Source organism: Mustela nivalis (genome assembly GCF_964662115.1).
Source record: "Mustela nivalis genome assembly, chromosome: 10".
Classification (NCBI taxonomy): Eukaryota; Metazoa; Chordata; class Mammalia; order Carnivora; family Mustelidae; genus Mustela; species Mustela nivalis.
The window spans coordinates 72,958,339-72,980,623 of NC_139029.1; the positions used below are offsets into that span (position 1 = coordinate 72,958,339).

A 22,285-nucleotide genomic window follows, 5' to 3' on the forward strand; every position below is an offset into this window, starting at 1 on the left:
GAGCTGACTTGAGACAGGGTGAAGAGTGAGAGAGCAAATATGGTGTCTGCTTGCCTCCTGCTTTCTAGAGGATTGCAGTGGGCCTCTTGAAGGGTGTTAAATTAGAAGTCTGCTCCTGAGGCCACAGCTTTTAATATTATCAAAGAGACCTCTTTCATTGAAAGACTGGGCATTCTTATCTGCTGTCTCTGTGCTGCACCATGTGGGAGGGTATCCAAATAAGAAGTTTTTCTTGATTTTTTTATAGTTCTGTGGGCCCTATGAATCTAAACTCTGTGGCCACCAGAGCCAGGTGATCAGTGGGTGTCCCCTGGACAGTAGCTGCAAAAACTGGGGCACCAGACAAGTACTCAAGCTCGTTTCTAGGAGATACCTGTGACTTGAAGTGAGGGAGAGGGTGAAGATGGCATCCACTGCCCTCTGCAATCTCTGGAGAGTATTGTAATCAACGCCTAGATGGGTTTCAAGGTAGAAGCATGCCCCTAAGGCCTAGGCTTTAGAATAAGCAAATAGGATTCTTTCACAGAAAGACTGGTGCATTTCAGTTTGTTGCCTCAGCACTGGGCCTTGGAAGTTGGCAATGTTGAGTTCACCTGAACCATTTAAGAATCGTCTCTGAGTTTGTTATAGCCTTGTGGTTCTCATGGATGCAAAACACAGTTGGCTTTTAAAGCTAGATATTTTACACATCATCTCTGAGGTGGAAGTATTAAAAGTTGGGCATTAGTGGGGTCTAATCCCTTTGCTCCTCCAGGAGAATCTGGAAATTGTGTGTTCCCTCCCAATTGTGTATTACTGCACTAGGGGTGGGGTTTATGGCAAGACTGTATTTCAGTTTCTCCTGCCTGTTTCCAGGTGTTGTGTGTATGTGTGTGTTTCCTCACTTGCCCACTTGTAGGAGTTTGGATTTCTCTCAGAGGGAATTTTTCCATATGTAGCTGTAGATTAGGTGTATTTGTGGGATGAGGTGAGTTCTGGAGACTCCTTTGTCACCACCTTCCTATTCTTTTTTTTTAATCCTTAGATTTTTTTCTTTCTTTCTTTTTAGCATAACAGAATTCATTGTTTTTGCACCACACCCAGTGCTCCATGCAATATGTGCCCTCCTTAATACCCACCACCTGGCTCCCCCAACCTCCCACCTCCTGCCCCTTCAAAACCCTCAGATTGTTTTTCAGAGTCCATAGTCTCTCATGGTTCACCCCCCCTTCCAATTTCCCTGAACTCCCATCTACTCTCCATCTCCCTATGCCCTCCATGTTATTTGTTATGCTCCACAAATAAGTGAAACCATATGATAATTGACTCTCTCTGTTTGACTTATTTCACTCAGCATAATCTCTCCCAGTCCCATTCACATTGATACAAAAGTTAGATATTCATCCTTCCTGACGGAGGCACAATACTCTTATGTTGTTTCCTCTCTTGCTAATTTTCACCATTATAACTGGTGTAAGGTGGTTTCTCAATGTGGTTTTAATTTGAATCTCCCTGATGGCTAGTGATGAACATTTTTTCATGTGTCTGATAGCCATTTGTATGTCTTGATTGGAGAAGTGTCTGTTTATATCTTCTGCCCATTTTTTTGACATGATTATCTGTTTTGTGTGTGTTGAGTTTAAGAAGTTCTATATAGATTTTGTATGTACTGTCATTTGCAAATATCTTCTCCCACTCCGTGGGTTGCCTCTTTGTTTTGTTGACAGTTTCCTTTGCTGTGCAGAAGCTATTGATCTTGATGAAGTCCCAAAAGTTCATCTTTGCTTTTCTTTCCTTTGCCTTTGGAGACATATCTTGAAAGAAGTTGCTGTGGCTGATATCGAAGAGGTTAGTGTCTATGTTCTCCTCCAGGATTCTGATGGATTCCTGTTTCATGTTGAGGCTCTTTATCCATTTCGAGTTTATCTTTGTGTATGGTGCAAGAGAATGGTTGACTTCATTCTTCTACATATAGCTGTCCAATTTTCCCAGCACGATTTATTGAAGAGACTGTCCTTTTTTCCACTGTATTTTTTTTCTTGCTTTGTAGAAGATTATTTGACCATAGAGTTGAGGGTCCATATCTGGGCTCTCTATTCTCTTCCACTGGTCTATGTGTCTGTTTTTATGCCAGTACCATGCTGTCTTGGTGATCACAGCTTTGTAGTAAAGCTTGAAATCAGGTAATGTGATGCCACCAGTTTTATTTTTGTTTTTGAACATTTCCTTAGTGATTCGGGGGTCTCTTCTGATTCCATACAAATTTTAGGATTATTTGCTCCAGCTCTTTGAAAAATGCTGATGGAATTTTGATCGGAATGGCATTAAAAGTACAGATTGCTCTAGGCAGTATAGACATTTTAACAATGTTTATTCTTCTGATCCAAGAGCATGGAATGCTCTTCCATCTTTTTGTGTCTTCTTCAATTTCTTTCATGAGTGTTCTATAGTTCTTCAAGTACAGATCATTTACCTCTTTGGTTAGGTTTATTCCCAGGTATCTTATGGTTCTTGGGGATATAGTAAATGGAATCGATTCTCTAACTTCCCTTTCTGTGTTTTCATTTTTAGTGTATAGGAAAGCTACTGATTTCTGTACATCTGTGACACCACTTTTAATTGGCTCCTGGGTCTTCAAAGTATATGGTATTTTACCTGTCTTGAAATACAGTGATATTAATCTGAAGTTTGGAAGCAGAACTGGGAGAGACTACATATACTTTTGAGTTTAATTTCCTGAAATAATAGATACACATAGGACCAAGTTTATTGCTTGTTTATAGTAGGTTCAGTAGCTGAGAACTTAAAATAATGCACAAGAAAAGACAAAGTTCTTGGATCTTAATACAGAATGAATGATAATGAGGACATTATTTATTAAATAATGTGCTATGATCCATACATAGTGCTCACTCTTTTATATAGATTATCTTATTTTAATTCTCATAACAAATATTTGCCCCTAGTTTTTCAAGAACTAAGGCAACAAGAGATTTAGTAACTTGCTCAAAATCACAGAGCTACAAAGAAGTAGATCTTATGATTAAAATTGAAATATGCTGAACCACTTCATTGTACTGCTTCTGTATTTGCTGGGGGAATTATCATCATCACCATCATCCCCATAATCATTCTTTTTTACTAAATGGCATCTAAGATATGGACACTTTAAATGTCTCAGTTTATCCTGATCATGATTAGTTAATTTCATTTCTATTTCATAAAGAATAAATGGGTTTTTAGGCTGTTTAATGAGAAGCAGTTCCCAAGTCAAGTATTTTAGAGCAAGTTTATTTGGAAGGTTATCCTAAGAAGCATGGTGGGAGAATGAGAAATTGAGAAGTAGAAGGGAAGGAAAACAATAAATGAGAACATATATTGCAGGTCCCTTTTGGGGACAAGGAGCTCAAATCTTTTGAGATAACTCTAGGAAACAGTGTTAAATCTGCTTCCAAATCCCTTCTAAAATGGATGAGAAATGTGGGGAACTTCCTTCCATTATTGGATGGGAACCAATCCTGTGACTATAAATCCCTAACACTTCTGGCCTGGCCCATGTGAAGGTCAAGAGCAGACCCTCAGAGGGAGGGTCTCTGGTATACGGTAAGGTTTCACTGGGAATACATAAATGGTGAGTGACAAGGGGCCATGGTTGGGGCACCAACAGCATCTGTAAAGCTATGTTTTGCTCTGTTCAGATCCTCTCATATCTCATATCTCATATAAAGCTGACTCTCTTCCATCATTGCTGCTTTACTTTGGTGGCCAGTCATGACTTCTTAAACATATATACATACACAGTAGTCTAAGATACAGTCCTCACTGTTGCAACTGATTTCACAGTCATGATTGATATTCACTATCTCCCCCTCTACTATCCATTCTAGATTTCTTCAGTAATTCTGCTGGTCTAGGTTGCTTTCCTGGAGGGGGAACATGCATTTTTATTCCTAGCGAGTATAAAACCTGCTACTGTGCTCAAATTAAGCTGTGGCTGTTGTGAAAGCATTTTCAAGGTCATGGAAACACCAAGAGTATCATGATGAATCCTTTGAATTCTAGATCTACTCTATCTGGCTTCCATTATGTACCATCTCAGCATGAAAGCATCTTAGCATCTTGTCTAAGATGATGAAAATCATGGTCATTTAAGCCTGCAAAGGAGCAATCTGCTTAATTGCCTGTTGGGTGATCTACTAGCATGAAGTTCACACAATGATCAGGTGGCAGCCATAGTTTCAGATTTAGTGGAACCTTACTGTGATCCCTGGTAGAATTACTGCTAACCTCTCACCTTGGGAACCTGATGCTCTAGTCCAGCAGAGACTCAAGTAGTGGGCAGTAGAGCACAAATTGTCAAGTGAGTTACTGGGACACTCCTACCTCCACCCTTTGGTTCTGGACTTCTGTACTTTAGTTAGCTGCTATGGACACAGCGCTGTACAATGGCCATTAGTTCACTAATTATATATTGCATCTTGAATGACAGTGTCAAACATTTCAATGTGTTATAGCTATACCTTTAAGTGACCATTCTAGTGTTCTGTTAGGTGGACAGTGTCTTGATATATGAGACGGGACTAGTGGATTCTGTGGTTTCATTCATATTGTTAGACTTTTATAAAATCAGAAACTTGTCTAAGATGATGTTTAATCAGATCCCATGACAACAAGCTAGACACTATCAGTCCTTGAACAGGTGATAACCAAAGTTCTCTAAGCAGAGGAGGCAAACCCATATCCAGAATTCACATTAATTCCAGTAAGAAATTTGTTCCCTCATTTAGAGTATAAAGGGACTGGTGTGATCATCTTGTCGTTTAGGGGCTGGTTCATATCCTCAAAACATGGTAACATATTAAAGGCTCAACAGTGAGCTCTGTTGCCTTCAGGTCAGACATTTCACAGGTAAGACGACTAGCCTTGGTGAGATGTAGTGCAGGCTAACATGTTCATATGAAGCCTCTATCCCAGCTACCAAGTATATTCTGAAGAAATGGGTGGCTGAGGAGAAGATGACTCAAATGTATTAGATGGGTCATTCTTTCCACCTGACTGCTCAGTGTCTCTATGGAGTGTATACTCTTCGGTGAATATTGATATAAAGATCCACGTACCCAATATGCCCACTGTCCAGATTAATGCCCACTCTCCTTATCTCTGATTACCTAACGATGGCCCTTCTAAGCTGTGGCCAACCAGATAAACCATTACCACTGTTCAAGATTCTATGTATAAGGTTACTTCAGACTCCTTTTTCCTTTATACAAAACTGATAGCCTGTTGTTTGACAAGATTTCTCCACATTAGTGTCTTGGGGCCATCCCTACATGCAGCAGCAATCAATTTTCAATTTGGTTTTTATAAATAGAAAAATCCAAACATGGGAGTTAGAACAGCCATAAAATTTTATCCTCTGAATTGAGGTTCTCAGGTGTATTGAAAATTCCTTGCACAAGAATCCAAAATTCTGTTGGTCTTATATCTTACTCTAGCCTCTGACATTGTTACCATTTCAGCAGCTTTGCTTAGGTGTCATTGGGTGGTTTCCCATCTGGGCTGGTGCCTCTCATTCTATGCTTTCACAGTGTGGGGCTCTAATGAAAGTTTACTCCATACTCTTTCATATACAACCCAAAGTGTACAACAATGGAAGGAATGGCAGCGAATGAGAAAATGCTTTCCTTTTTTTTTTTTTTCCTTCTATGTGTTCCATTCTGAGATGCTTTTCATAAAGTATCTCAGAGAGTTCCGATGAGACCAGTTAGAAATTACTCACAGTTATGACTAATACAATGATTTAGGTCTTTCATTGATGGTTCTTTCATTGATCTTCTTCTTCTTCTTTTTTTTTTTCTCCCTGTTTTATCCCCCTGATCTTCTATCCTAATCCCTATAGCCTTTTCTGGGATCATTTTTCTAAAAACACCTCTTTTCACTCAGGTCTTTGTTTTAGGCTCTGAATTTAGGAGAATCTGGACTAAGATAGCTGATAATAGAGATCCCAGCAAGCAACCCTCATGGTAAATTCAGACTGGATCATATACTCGACAGAGAGTTATAAGGGCTCTGTTTGTGGTGATAAGTGAAATGGCAATAATCTCTAACATTTAAGTGAAGGAAGATGAAATGCAGGATGGCAGATGATCATTGGATTATGCTTTAAGATTTTAAACAGTATGGGCCCATGGAAATTATAAGAATTTTGGAATTTCTGACTCTTGTTAGTCAGCTTAGTTAGTCTAGCTTAGACTGACTTACATGAGTCTAGCTAGTTAACTAGCTTAGTTAGTTGGTCTAACTCAGAAACCCAGGAAAAGAAAAATAGGAGTCCCTGGGTGGCTCAATTAGTTAAACATCTGCTTTCAACTCAGGTCATGATCCTGGGGTCCTGGGATTGAACAGGTTCCCTGTTCAGCTGGATGTCTGCTTCTCCCTCTTCCTCAGCCCCTCCCCTGCCTCTTGCATGTTTGCTCTCTCTCTTTAATAAATAAATAAAATATAAAAAAATTAAAAAAAAAAAAAGAAAAGAGGATTACAATGTTCTTTTGATATTCTTGGATCCCAATATGCCATGTAAGAAGAACAATGAATACACCTATGCTGAGATGAAAACTAATGTAGACATTTTAGTTTACATTCCCAGAGGGACCCAGATATGTAAGTGAGGCCATCCTGAGCCCTCTAGACCACTGTCACCTGAATACCAGAGTATCTTCATTTGGAACCACTTGGAGCTGCAGTGTCGTTGAGCCCAAATTTCTGACATAGATAATTGTGAGATCATTGGCTATAATAAAATGTTTATTGTTTTAAACCACTAAGCTTTAGAGTAACTTCTTAAGAAATATATAATCAGAATAGTTTACCCTGATTATAAGGAGGAACTGGAGTTACATAATGGGTACACAGAGGAGTACATTTGTAACATAGAGCAGAGCTTGTTTTTTGCTTGTTTGTTTTGTTTCATTTTGTTTTTGTGATTGATTTTATACTGGCAATAGCAGCATTTGGTACCCAACAGAGGTAATCACAGTAACTAAGATTTCATACTTCCCAGGGAGAAATTGAGCTCACCCCACTAGCAACATAGAACATCCAAAGTGTTGGCTGGGGCTCAAGAAGGTCTAGAATGAGTGGTACAAGAGGGAGGTGAAGAATCAATTATGGTCTCAAAACCTGCTATTCTAAGCAGGAGATAGTTTTCCCACTAAGCTTGCTTTATGAAATCCTTGCAGTTTCCAGGTGAGAACACCTTGGAGAGGATTGTATGATTGATCCTAATGGAGAGGGCAGGTGGATCAGACAGTGGTGAGTTATGCAGGCAGCCCTTTTATACGACTTCAGATTTCTTATAGCTCTGCCTCAAAATCCAGGTCGTGTTATTGCAACCAGTTCCACTTGGGCTGGGACAGGCTTTATCCCGTGAGCACTTTGTCTCAGGCCAATACCGTACTATGTCATTTCTTTCCTTCTCTGAGGCTTTTTTGATGCTGCAGTCCGGATCTGCCTTAGAATGTGCTTAGCCCTCATTCTTGCACACACTTGGAAGGTAACACCTGTGGGACCTCCATCGTCAATAAAGGATGGGTGCTGATGGGTAAATGCTTTCCTTTTTCAACTTCTTGGGATAACAGTCCTGAAATGCATTTTGTAACAGTCCCCAAAGATCCCAGTGGAAGCAAACAGCTCTATACTAGAAGATCCCAGCTTAAGAACTCATTCTTTTATTAACTTCCCTTCTTCCCCTGTTTCATTCTATTTCCTATTCCTGCTCCCTGGGATCATTTTCCCAATTAAAGCACCAGTGAGCAAACTGTTATTTTCAGGCTCTGCCTTTAGAGAAACTAAAGCCAAGAAAACATGAATTTATCTTAGATATCTGAGTATACCAACATTAGATACACTTTGCCAAACTGGGCTAAGGGTGTTTTCTTTTCTCTTTATTCTACCTCCAATTTCTTTCATGTCTATTAACAACTTAGCTCTCCATATTAGACATCCATGTACTTATTTATCTAATGACACATATATAGGAAATTACAACTCTACTTTTAAAATAGATCCAGAGGGCACCTGGGTGGCTCAGTTGGTTGGGCGACTGCCTTTGGCTCAGGTCGTGATCCTACAGTCCCAGGATCGAGTCCCACATCGGGCTTCCTGCTCGGCAGGGAGTCTGCTTCTCCCTCTGATCTCTCTCCTCTCATGCTTTCTCTCTCTCTCCCAAATAAATAAATAAATAAATAAATAAATAAATAAATAAAATCTTTAAAATAGATCCAGAATCTATTTTCAACTCTTTTCTACTTATCTTCCTGGTACAGGCCATCATCATCTCTAGTTGATTATTGGGAGAAATAGGTCTCTCTGCCTCCACCCTTTCTTTCTTGCCCTGTCTCAGGATCTAGTGTTAGATTTTTACAATGTAAGTTAGGTACTATAAACCCTTTGCCCCAAATTTTTCTATGATTTTGCTAAATCTTTAAAAGACCTGTAAAAACCAAAGTCTTTATATTGGCTCAAAAAATCTGGCTCCCATTCTCTTCTTCAACTCATCTGTCCACCGCTGCTTGGTGCACACCTCTGCTTTCTTGTTGTTCTGTGAATGTGCAAGAGATGCTATAGTTCAATTCATCGTACATGGCTGCTCCTTTTACATGCAGAGTTCTTCCTTTAATTATCTACATGGCTACTCTCTAATTCAGTTTACAAAATCTGCCTCCTTCTCTGACCTAAATTTCCGTCTCTCCCCTCTTTTTTATCCGCAGACCATTTATCATCATTTGATATATTTTACTGATTCATATGTTTATTTTTTCCTATCTTAATTTATTAGAATGATCCATGTGAGGGGTCTTTGTATCATTGTTTGTTCACTGCTATATCCATAGCACTTCAGATGCTATGTAACATATAATCAATAAATGTTGATTAAATGAATGAATAAATAGATGAATAAACACATAACCTGTGGTAGCTCTAATATTTGTAAGATGTGATACCAATTTGGGATGGATAGCTGATTGAATTATAACCTCTCATAGATAATTTCCCCACTGTCCCATTGGTACAATGGTGGACACCTAAACTGAGCTAATTCAGTAGTGCTTCTTTGATTAGGGACCACTGATCTGGATTTTCAATGACATGATCAAGCATACAAATATTATTTAGACAAGTCAGAAGAGTTTGACTCCACTAAACAATCAGGGTAAATATATAAAAGTGAAAAAAGGCAAATATGAGAAGCAGAACAATTTCAGAATTTTTTTTTTTCAGCATAACAGTATTCATTATTTTTGCACCACACCCAGTGCTCCATGCAATCCATGCCCTCTATAATACCCATCACCTGGTACCCCGACCTCCCACTCCCGCCCCTTCAAAACCCTCAGATTGTTTTTCAGAGTCCATAGTCTCTTATGGTTCACCTCCCTTTCCAATTTCCCCCAACTCCCTTCTCCGCTCTATCTCCCTATGTCCTCCATGCTATTTGTTATGCTCCACAAATAAGTGAAACCATATAATAATTGACTCTCTCTGCTGGACTTATTTCACTCAGCATAATCTCTTCCAGTCCCATCCATGTTGCTACAGAAGTTAGGTATTCGTCCTTTCCAATGGAGGCACAATACACCATAGTGTATATGGACCACATCTTCCTTATCCATTTGTCCGTTGAAGGGCATCTTGGTTCTTTCCACAGTTTGGCGACCGTGGCCATTGCTGCTATAAACATTGGGGTAGAGATACCCCTTCTTTTCACTACATCTGTATCTTTGGGGTAAATACCCAGTAGTGCAATGGCAGGGTCATAGGAAGTTCTATTTTTAATTTCTTGAGGAATCTCCACACTGTTCTCCAAAGAGGCTACACCAACTTGCATTCCCACCAACAGTGGAAGAGGGTTCCCCTTTCTCCACATCCCCTCCAACACATGTTTTTTTCTTGTCTTGCTAATTTTGGCCATTCTAACTGGTGTAAGGTGATATCTCAATGTAGTTTTAATTTGAATCTCCCTGATGGCTAGAGATGGGAGAAGATATTTGCAAATGACAGTACAGACAAAAGGTTGATATCCAGGATCTATAATGAACTCCTCAAACTCAACACACACGAAACAGACAATCATATCAAAAAATGGGCAGAAGATATGGACAGACACTTCTCCAATGAAGACATACAATTTAGGAATTTCTAATTCACATCCTCAGTGAGAATGGATGTGCCTTTGCTCTAATTAAATGAGAAGGCTGTCCTGAAAAAAGTCTATCCTTGTGACATGAAAATAGTCTCAAAATAAAAAGATGCATATGTCGATATGTAAAATCAGAAGAGGTACTGAAGAGGAAGAATGGATACTGCTTAAAACTGATTACTAATAAGAAAATCAAACCATCAAAAACTAATGAGTTACTATATGTTGGCTAATTGATTTTAAATAAAAACAATTTAAAAAAAAAAGAAAGAAGAAAATCAAACTAAGGATTCTTTGAAAGCAGAGCCAAGGAGCAAAAAGGCAACATGAAAGAAAACACACAGAGACTGGTCCCTGTGATGCATTATCTACTTTGGGAGTTCCAGATACAGGAATAGGAGAAAAGCAAACTAAACAATAATTAAAGAATACTATAGGAAAAATTTATTCATCTAAAGTGTATGCTAGAGGAGAAGCAACTAGAAAAATAAAATACAGGAAAGAAGGAAGGAAGAAAAGGAAAGAAGGAAAGGAAGGGAGGAGGGAGGGAGGGAAGGAGAGAAGGAGGAAGGGGTGATAGGTTTGTCAAGTGTTGCTGAAACGTAAAATGAGAACAGAGAATTGACCACTTGCTGTGGCAACATGGCAGAGGTCTTGAGAATGACTGATTGTGCTGGATGCTTGAAATTGAGATTACGGGGGAGGTTTAGTTACCAGTGGAAAAATGTCTACGCTGAGGTCAGATGGTTGACAAGACTTTGAATATGAGAGATCAACGGACCAAGAGGTCAGGGTGTTAGATGGCTGTCTGCTAGATTCTGAAGACCCCAAGATTAATAACAAGAGTAGTAGTAAAGTGGGAAAGAATCAGGTGCTAAAATCTTCAATGAATGAAAGGATTGTGAGATCTAGGACCCCTGGAATAAGAGGGAGTGATGAGTAATAGAAGTCTGATGATATGTGTGTTTCAAAGATACTTTGTGGTTTGTTGTTGTTCTGTCATTTTGTGTGTGTGTGCGTGCGTGCATGCATGTTTTAATGGGAGGGCAGCGGGGGGGGGAGCTAAAAAAAGGGATAAATGATCTGGAAGTCATAATAAGGAGCAGGAAGGGCATCTAATCTACCTCACAGCCCTATCAAATTAAGAAAGTAGAGGAAAAAGCAACTGCTAGAAGGAGCTGCCCACATAACACTTACGTAAATCAACTGCCCCCATCAGCTTTCAGTTCTCTGTGATCTCCTCCATCATTGTCAGTAGGTTATATTAATACCTAATTCATAAGGACTTGTGAGGCTTGAGGCAATATATATAAAAGGCTTACCACCTATCAAACTCATCATGATCATTTAAATATTGGCAACTTTTAATTATTTTAATTAAAGTTAATTAAAATAAAAAATAGAGCTACCCTATGACCCTGCAATTGCACTACTGCACATTTATCCTGAAGATACAGATGTAGTGAAAAGAAGGGCCATATGTACCCCAATTTTCATAGCAGCAATGGCCCAAATCGCCAAACTGTATAAAGAGTCAAGATGCCCTTCAACAGATGAATGGATAAAGAAGATATGGTCCATATATACAATGGAATATTACACCTCCATCAGAAAGGATGAATACCCAATTTTTGTATCAGTGTGGACAGGTCTGAAGGAGATTATGCTGAGTGAAATAAGTCAAGCAGAGAGAGTCAATTATCATATAGTTTCACTTACTTGTGGAGCATAAGGAATAACATGGAGGACTTTAGGAGAAGGAAAGGAAAAGTGAATTGGGGGAAATTGGAGGGGGAGATGAAGCATGAGAGACAGTGGACTCTGAGAAATAATCTGAGCGTTTTGGGTGGGTGGGAGGATAGGTGAGCCTGTTGGGGGGTATTAAGGAGGGCACATGTTACATGGAGTACTGGGTTTGGTGTATAAACAATGAATCTTGGAACACTGAAAAAATAAAATAAAAAAAAGTAACTCTAAAAACTCAAAACATTTCTTGATCTTGTTAATTCAATACATGCTCCCTCTGGGAAAGTTTTCAGGACACAAAATTTGTAACAATGTATTATCATTTATTGTTCCTATTAATATTAGTTCCTCTTTTATTACTTTATACACATGTAAAAAATGTCTATTTCAGGATTAGAATATATACAAATTCTTAAAGTGGAGTTTTGCTTCTGTATGAAAAAAAGATGACTTTATAAACAGCATACTCTGATGAAATTGTTTACCTGTTTATTTTTTTAAAGATTTTATTTATTTATTTGACACAGACAGAGATCACAAGCAGGCAGAGAGGCAGGCAGAGAGAGAGAGGAGGAAGCAGGCTCCCTGCGAGCAGAGAGCCCGATGTGGGGCTCGATCCCAGGACCCTGAGATTATGACCTGAGCCGAAGGCGGAGGCTTTAACTCACTGAGCCACCCGGGCACCCCTGTTTACCTGTTTTTGACCAATGCTCATACTATGTGAACAATGTAGGGGGAAGGGACAGTAAACCCTTCAAAAAATGCTGGAATTATTCTTCTTTAGAATTTTGTCCTCATATGATTTTGGTGCATTAGTGTGAATTCTCTCAGGAAAATAGAGCCACTACCAAGCATTAAAGGGAGAATGTTTTAAATGCAGGAATTACATGACCATAAGACTAAAAAAATGATATAGGGAAGGTGGGATGTGAAGATCTGGAAGGGGATAACTTGCAGAATTAAAGTCACTAACCATATCAACCTGAAGCACAGGTGAGATGGACAGAGTGAAGCTTTGGACAAGTCCAAAAGTCTCTGCCTGTCTGGCTGCCCATGTGGGGCCAGAGAAGTCTGGTGAACTGTTCTTTCCAACCAACACTGGAAACGAGGCCGCAGCTACCCAAGGATAATGGCATTGGTTCTATTTCTGCCTCCTAAGTAGCCTATGGCTTTCCCTCATTAACAACCTCTCACCTAGATGTGTAGAGGGAATGGAATTCTGCAAACTAGCTCCCAGCCTTAGACAGGTGTGGATGATAACAAACCACGCAGCACAGCTGGTTTTGAGGGCCTCTGAATTGAATTCAATAACAGAATTTTCCCATTACTATGTAGAAAGAAAAATGATAACATTTATTATAGTAAATTGGAAGCCTGAACCTCGTTAAAAAACATTTAAGAATGTACTGCTACTTTGACACAGGAGGTATTTTATTTTCTTTCTTCATTATTCTGCATCTCTTAGTCCCTCAGCGTCAAGCAAAAGCAGATCTTTTGGGATGACACACACAGTATGTGTGGATTCCCTTTGGGATGAGGCTCCTCTATGGAACCCATATGGAAGCCCGCAAGGGGTAACAGGGCTGTGACTGTAGCTGTAAGAACAGGGAACTCTGGCAGTCAAAGACTATTTTGGTAAGTGGAACATATCAAATTAAGGTCAAGAGGTGAAAGTGGAAATGGCACCACTAGCTGTTACCCCTAGTGAACCACTAGCAAAATGTTTACTTTCTGTTCTCACAACATTATGCTGTGCTGGTCTAGAGCTCTTAGTTCCAGAAGGAGGAATGCTTCTACCAGGAGACACAGCAATGACTCTATTGACCTGGAAGTTAAGACTACTACCTGGCTACTTTGGGTTCCTTTTACCTCTGAATCAATAGACCAAGAAGGGTGGTACGGTGTTGGCTAGGGTGATTGGTCCTGACTACCAAGGGAGAAATTGAATTAGTGCAATGGAGGTAAAGAAGAGTATATCTGGAATACAGGGGATCCCACAGGACATGTCTTAGTGTTATCATAACCCATGATTAAGGTCACTGGAAAACTACAACCACCCCATCCAGGCAGGACTATTGATGGTTTAGACCCTTAAGGAATGAAACTTTTGGTTACTCCACCAGGTAAAGAACCACCACCAGCTGAGGTGCTTCTTGAAGGTAAAAGGAATATGGGATGGGTAGTGGAAAAGAGTAGTCACGAGTACCAGCTATAGCTGACTCTCCAGTTACTGTCATGAGTATTTCTTCCTTATTTTGGTATGAATATGTATGTGTATTTGTTTTATTTTTTTCTCTTATTTTCTTAACCTAGCATAAGACATACTGATTTTATGTTATAGTATTGAAGTGTTGTTATTTTTACATTATAATATTTAAGTTATGGGTTATCAAGGAGAAGAGTAAACATCATTCAAGGACTTCATGTCCTCTTCTGTAAAAAAAGAATTATGACCTTATTATTTTCTTTATTTAGAGAATAAATATGATTTAAGGAGATGCTTATGGGCGCCAAGTTGACAAGGATGGACTTAATGATAGTTAATTTTATGTGTCAATTTAACTGGCCATGGAGTGATCAGATGAAATAATATTTCTGGGTGTGTCTAAGAGGGTGTTTCCAGATTAGATTAGCATTTGAATTGATGGGTTTAGTAGATTATGTCTCCAGTGTGGGTGGGCATCATCCAATCCATTGAGGACCTACATAAAACAAAAATGGTGGAAGGAGAAATTCACCCTCTTTTTTTTCTGCTTCACTGTTGACCTGAAACATCTCATTTTCTCCTGTACTGAGACTGGGATTTACACCTTTGACTTTCCTTGGTTCTCAGGCCTTGGGACTCAGACTGAGTTACACCACTGGATATTATGAGTCTCTAGCTTTCAGATGGCAGATTATGAAACTTCTCAGCCTTCATAATTTTATCAACCAAATTCCTAATTTATATATATATATATAAATAAAATTTATAAAATAGAATCTATATTTTATTACATAAAATAACTTTTATGTAATAAAATACATATATAATTTTATTAATAATATTATATATTATATATTATATATGTGTATATACATGCTGTATATATGTAACATATATTACATATATACAGTTACAAAGTACTATATATATGTTAGTACTTTGTAACTGTATATATGTATGTACATACATACATATATATATGTATATGAAACCTCTTATTGGTTCTCTTTCTCTGGAGAACCTTAATATACCCTCCAGAGGGAAAATAAGATCAAGGAGTGACACGATTATATGCCTATGATTTGACATTTGGTAGTTTTCCAGGGCTAGCTGAGATCATGCTGGGTCATGGTCTGACTACCTGTAGTATGACTTTTGCCATCATGGTGAAGGTGACTTCTCAGGTTTTGGAGGGTAATTTATCTGAGATAGAGTTGGATATAGCAGCTCCTATGGAGCCCATTCTCAAATGCAGGCTCTCTAAAAAGCGTGTGTGAGTGTAGTAGATGTCATTGAAAATGTGGGGCATGAGCATCTTTTTCCCAAGATTCTTTGCCCATCATAACTTGGAGGTGAACAGAGCCTTCCACTCCACTGAAGATCATCTCCTACCTTGATGACCCCACTCTCTTCTTCCTAACTCTCACTACTTCCCTCCACCTACAACCTTGCTCTTTGGAATAAACAAAATTATGCTTAACAAAGTAATGGAGAAGTCATTTTTCATTGTTTGGGTTTCTGCCAACTTACATGCCAACTCTGCTCCAGCTGGCATGCCAATGAATTTTTACAAGCATGCACATTTCCTCTCAAGAATTTTGGGGTCAGATGTTCAGATGTTCACATAGTAAACATTTTATCTTTTCATAATATTATCCCAGTAGCTCTCCCCCTGCAAAAGAGAAGAGGCTGTATTAAAAATAGGGAGAGTTGTGATTTGTGCACAGAAATCTTTGCTTTGGAAACTGTGTGGAAAAATATTCCTACAGGAGGGCAGAGGCATTCAGCTTAAATTGAATTACATGTTTTGAGGGCTTTGGGTCTTTGGCGAAGTTTTAAGCCAAGCAGGAGCTGCACATGCGATCCAATTTTTCTAGTCCTGGAAACATGGTGTCCCTGGGTAGAAGAAGGAGGTGTCTCGAGAGAGTTTGCAAAGGTCCCTTCAGGACAGTGGTTTAGTTGTCCTTTAAACACTTTTTCTGCAGTCTTCCACAGGTTTGAATAGTTTAAAAATCATGTTCTTGTTTTGCTAGAATGGGAAAGCAGCTGATTTCCCAGAATTAAGCCTACCAGGTAGGCTTTCGGTTTCGATCTGAAATACATTCCAGGAAGTGCCATTTCACGTAGCCTTGAATTGACCTAAGAGATTGTTTTCTTGGCAGGAATCCTTGACGCTAGGTTATTTTAAAACCTAATTTCTGGAAGTGCATGCAGTTTGGAGGGTCTAAAGAGAGAGCACTTCCCTTGTTCTACATGAGCAAGTATCAGGCATTCAGCTCTAAGTCTTCCTACAAACAGGCTGGTTCAATGTAGGAAGCTTCAGGCAGGACTCTACTGCCAGGGCTGGTGTCATGACTTACAATCATTTCTTTCTTTCTTTCTTTTTTTTTTTTTTAAAGATTTTATTTTTTTATTTGACAGACAGAGATCACAATGAGGCAGAGAGAGAGGGAGGAGGAAGCAGGGTCCCTGCTGAGCAGGACTTGATCCCAGGACCCTGGGATCATGACCTAAGCCGAAGGCAGAGGCTTTAACCCACTGAGCCACCGAGGAGCCCCCCCTTTTTTTTAACCTTTTCTTAAAGCTCCTATTTTAATTCCAGGGTAGTTAACATACAGTGTTACAATAGTTTCTGGCATACAATATAATGATATGACAATTCCATACATCATCCAGTGAGCATCTTATATTCTCCACATTGCCACATGGACCTGTGTTCAGGATCAACCATGCCAAGCTGTTCCCAATTCAAGAGTTCTGCATAAACTCACCTTCTGCCCAGAATTCATCCTCTTCATTTATTTCCTAATTATACTCTTACTAAAAATTATTTTAATGCTCACTTTCTCAGGGAGACATTTCTGATAGGTTATTTAACTTGGGTCTCCCTTCTACACTGACTCTGTCCCCCTGCACTCATTCTTTACAATGCTTGTCAGAAATTGAAGTTTTTACATTTGTTGATATGACTATTTGTTAATGTCTAACTTCAATTAAAAAAAAAAAAAGATGAGCACAAGGAACTCTGACTACTTTGCTAATCACAGGATCCTCAGTGCCTCTGGGTGGCTTCCTTAGTGCCCAGTACATGATCAGGGGTCAGTACCTACCCAGCGAATGACTAAACGCAGTCACATTTTAAAGCAACTGCTTTGGGGGTCCCTGGGTGGCTCAGTTGTTTAAGCATCTGCCTTCATCTTAGGTTATGATCCCAGAGTCCTGGGATCGAGCCCCGCATCAGAATCCCTGCTCAGTGGGGAAGTCTGGCTCTCCCTCTCCATCTGTCTCTCTACCCCGCTCATGCTCTTTCTCACTGTCTTGCTCTCAAATAAATAAATAAAATCTTTTAAAAAAATAAAAATAAAATAAAAAACACCTGCTTTGGTGTCAGGAAGGTCCATACTTGAGTTGCACTCACAGCTCCCTGGTTGTTTGATCTAGTAAAACAAAATTTGGAAAGTCTGTCCCACAGTGCTCAAACGTGATTCTGTGAATGTGAGCTAAGCTTAATCCTAAGGTATTTGTTGTTTTTATCATTGTCATTGTCTTTCCCCCACCCCTCATCTTACTGGGTTGGGCCATGATGGTTCTGTGACCCAAAGAAACCCCTCTCTGTATGAGATAAATATATTGTACAAAAGGCAGTATGTTTAGAAGTTTTTTCTTTTTTTTTTAAAGATTTTATTCATTTATTTGACAGACAGAGATCACAAGCACGCAGAGGCAGGCAGAGAGAGAGGAGGAAGCAGGCTCCCTGCTGAGCAGAGAGCCTGATTCGGGACTCGATTCCCAGAACCCTGGGATCCCGACCTGAGCCGAAGGCAGCGGCCCAACCCACTGAGCCACCCAGATGCCCCTAGAAGTTATATTTAGATATGTTTTGTTTTGGATTTCACTCTGAGTTACTTAATATTATTCTGCATGAAAAATAAAAGGGAGAATTAGAAAAGACTTCCGAACCTAGCAGCATTTGAACTAGGTAACATGAAAATTCTTTCATCGAAAAACATTGAAAAAAAATTACCATAATGTGGCATATAGCCACCCACACAAAAAAACCCCAAACAAAACAAAAAACAAAAACAAAAAAAAACCCCTCAGAGATCTGGGAAAGCATGAGCCCACAGGTTGGATCATGTTACATCGTGTTCTGTGCAGAGTCAGATAACTTAAATATATTTGAGATAAAGAAGATTTCTTCTTAGACGTCGTTAAGTGACCTCTCCTTCCTCACATTTCTTTAGCTCTCATAGCTGTTTAGACTGGGATATGTTTGAATAGAACCATTTTAATTCTTTCTAGCTCCATGGTTCCCAATGGGGGGTGATTTGTGCTCTGGAGGATATGTAGCAATGTCTGCCCACATTTTTGGTAGTGACAGCTGGGTTGGTTAGCACAACAGGTGCTATTGGCATCAAATTGGTAGTGTCACGGATACTGCTAAACGTCTTACGTGCACAGGACAGCCCCCACTCAAAGAATTCTCCAGTTCATATGCCAAGAGTGCTGAAGCTGAGAAATCTTCTATAGGGCAATGGAAGAGAGGAACTCCTGTGGTATAAAACAAGGATGAGCTTCACAAAAATAATGTTGAGTGAAGGAAGTCAGTTAGAAAAGACAATATGAAATTATATTAAGTACAGAAACAGGCAAAACTATTCTGGGGTGATAAAAGTCAGAATTGTGCTTAACCTTGGGTTGGCCACAATGAAGGAAACTTATGGGATATTAGTAATGTTCTCCTTTTTGATCTGGTGGGAGTTACAGGGATCTATATGTTGGAAGAATACATCTGAAATAAGTCTCACCTTGTGTGTGTGTGTGTGTGTGTGTATGTGTATTTTGTCTTTTTATTGATATCATTGTTTACCCCCTGACTCAGAAATATGACTTTAGACAGGTCTGCTGTTTTTATGACCATAGACTCTGAAATCTATGGAATTTGAAACAACAGGCTCACATTTTGCAAGATAGAAACAAATATCTGATCTTCTCAAATGTACTTTCTGTACTCATATTTTCTAAATCTGATGATGCTTAACTTTTACTGTTACTGTTTAGGTCTATAGACATATTACATGGCAAGATGAATAATAGCTGCTATTAAGATGTTTATTATTCTCATGCAGATGATCACATTGTGTACTTTTTCTTAGAGGACAGAGTATAGTTACTCTTTCTTTACACGACCTTTTGAAGTCAGTCGTATGAACTGCAGTAAACAGAATTGGGACTGTCTTCATTTGGCAAGGACTCTAATGGTTTCTGTTTTCTGAATTGAAGGGTGAATAGATACAAGCAAGGAAGGGTTTCAGTGTCTTTATTTTTTCCAAAGAGTACTGTGGTTAACTCATCTACCACCATCTAAAGCAAACAGAGGGTACTAGCATTCCTAACACATCCCTGGTTCTTTAGCCACAGATGTACTAGTTTAACCACAGATGTACTAGATTAACTTGGTTTCTAAAAGAAACCGTTCCTCTCTAATTAGAACACCGATGACAGTAAATGTGTAGGTTTTTCTGTACCAGCAACCACTTATCCAACTGCCTGGATATCCCACAATTCAAATCAAATCAATTTGACACTGTGTTCCTGGCGTTAGTATCAGAACCCACAGGGTAAAGGCCCAGTTCAGATGTGGTTTGAAATAGTGGGGTTTGGAGTCAAGGGCCACGAAGGAATTCTTGAGATGTTTTTGGTGCAAAAAGCTGGTTTTACTAAAGCACTGGGATAGGACCCATGGGCAGAAAGAGCTACACTGGGGTCATGACAGGTGACAGATTATATACTTTTAAGTTGAGAGTTGGTCAGGAACAGCACAAGCCTCCAAGGTATTTTGGAAACAAGGTTTTCAGGACCTTGTAGGAGCTAACTCTTGCTAGGACAAAGTCATTTATTACTGTTTAATAAGACCTCTCTGTCATGAGACCCTTCAGATATATATCAGTGGGTTATATGCTTGGAGGTTGATTGCTAACATATATCTTGGGGGGTAGAGATCAAGGAAGTTTCCAAGGGAATCTTAATATGTTAAAGCAGACTTACAGGATCCTGGAGAGTAAGGATAATATTAAGCTATTGCATTTTACCCTTGCATAGTGTTAGTGTGGAGGCAGCCGAGTTCCTAGAGAAATATCACTGTCTGTTTCAAGGAGTTGTCAATGGGCTGGAAGCAGTAAGGAAATGCAATTTTTCTTTTGCCTTTGTGTCCCACACCAAGTCCCATTTTATACATCAATGATGAGTCAAGGCCGTTGGTACTTCTGACCAACTTGACTACAATTTGAGGTTTCCCATACCCCTCCTTGGGTTTGATAATTTGCTAGAATGGTTTACATAACTCAGGGAAACATCTTTGTTTACTGGCTTGTCAAAATGGATACAATAAAAAGCTCCAGAAGAAGAGCCACAGAGGACAATGTATAAAGGAGCATGCATCTTCCACACCCTCTCAGGTCATGCTACTATCCCAGGATCTCCCGTGTGTTCACTCACCCAGAAGCTCCCCAGGGAGCTTAGGGTTTTTATGGGGCTTTATTACATAGATATGATTAGTAATTAAGTCAATCTACAACCTTTCACCTCTTGCTGTACCTTGGGGTGAGGTGCTGATAATTCTAACTCTATAATCATAGGGCTAGTTCCCAGGGTAACCAGCCTTCTTCTTCCTAGACTCACTCATTAACATAATCGCCAGTGTCATTGAAAGAGGCTTATTATGAATAACAAAGAACACTCCTCTCATTCCAATCTCTCAGGAAATTCCAAAAGTTTTAGAAGTTTTAGAAACTTTAGTGTCAGGAATCTGGGACAGGGAGTGACCTAATGTGTATTTCTTATATCACATCTCAGTTCCCAAGGTGAATACAATGGTTTGTTTTCATTTGTGTTTTCTAAGACCTTGGATCAACTGCAAATATCTGTGCAGTGAAGTATTATTGGCTAACAGAAATTTGTATTATTACATGTGAGTCCCTTCTTCTCCATAAAGATAGTTAAAGATGAGAATGCATAAGGTCATGTCACACTTATTACTCCATATCCATTTAAAACATTCCAAAGTAGTCCTTCATGTCTGTTTTGAAGACTAGAGAACTGTGGTACATCTCCTTTAAGTGATGAGGCCATGACAAGCAATGATAAGTAACAAAAAGGCACTGAAATAAAATACTTTATAAACTGACAACTGCAGGCTTCTTCACCACAAACTAACATAAAAACCAAAGTAATGAAACAATTGTATTCTGGAATTTCATTGGTACCTTGATAAAATTTAATAATCAGCTGTGTCTCACAATATCCTAAATGCTGAGTTTCTGGAATTTATATGTAATCCTAATCATTCAATAATTTATCATTACTGTTTTAATTAAAGTTCAAGTCTGCTTCTTGTTACATTAAATTATCCCTAGGAATAATAGCACAGTTGAAAACCCCTACAATATGAATATACTTGATTTTTTTAATGGACAAACTGATTAAAACCCTTAATTGAAGCTCAGAGTATCTGCAATTAATTGGAGATCCTTCAAGCCCTGGTCAAAACACTTCCTAAAGTCATACACAAAAAATGTTACACATTTTTGCAACATGCTCAAGTCACTAGAGAGCAAATTTGGAAAGCGTCAAAATGAAAAAGAATGTATCTGTGTGGGAATTAAGAAAACAACTACAATTTCAAAACATCAAAAGTATACATAGTTTTATCAGTTAAAAAGGAATGTTTGTATAGGGAAAATCCCCTGATGGTGAGTAATTCAAATACAGTGTTTGTAAATAAGCATAAAAAGATATCAACAACAACTTTATTGATTTCTCCTCTTTTATATTAGATATTGGACATTTGTTCCTTTTCTTTGTTCCTTTATCAAACTTGATAGAATTTTGTTACTTTTCTTAGTTTTTCTCAGTAGCAAAATTCTGGTATGGTTTATCCTCTCTATGGTACTTTTTTGTTGTTGTTCGTTTCTGCTCTTATGGCAGTTAAACTTCTTCCAGAAGATTTGATTTATTTGTTTTAATTTTTAATTATATTTAATTAATTTCCTAAGATAGATGGCCTGCTCAACCATATTTTAACTTTCAGTTTTCCTAACATGTAGATTTGTAGGCTATACATTTCTTTAAAGGGACTGCTTTAGCAGCACCCTAGG

General features: G+C 38.8%; 1 long non-coding RNA gene across 2 annotated transcripts in view; it reads left to right on the top strand.

The window, feature by feature from the left end:
- LOC309843274 overlaps positions 1-22,285 on the top strand; it is a 125,235-nt gene that overhangs the window by 50,726 nt on the left and 52,224 nt on the right. The window lies entirely within an intron of this gene.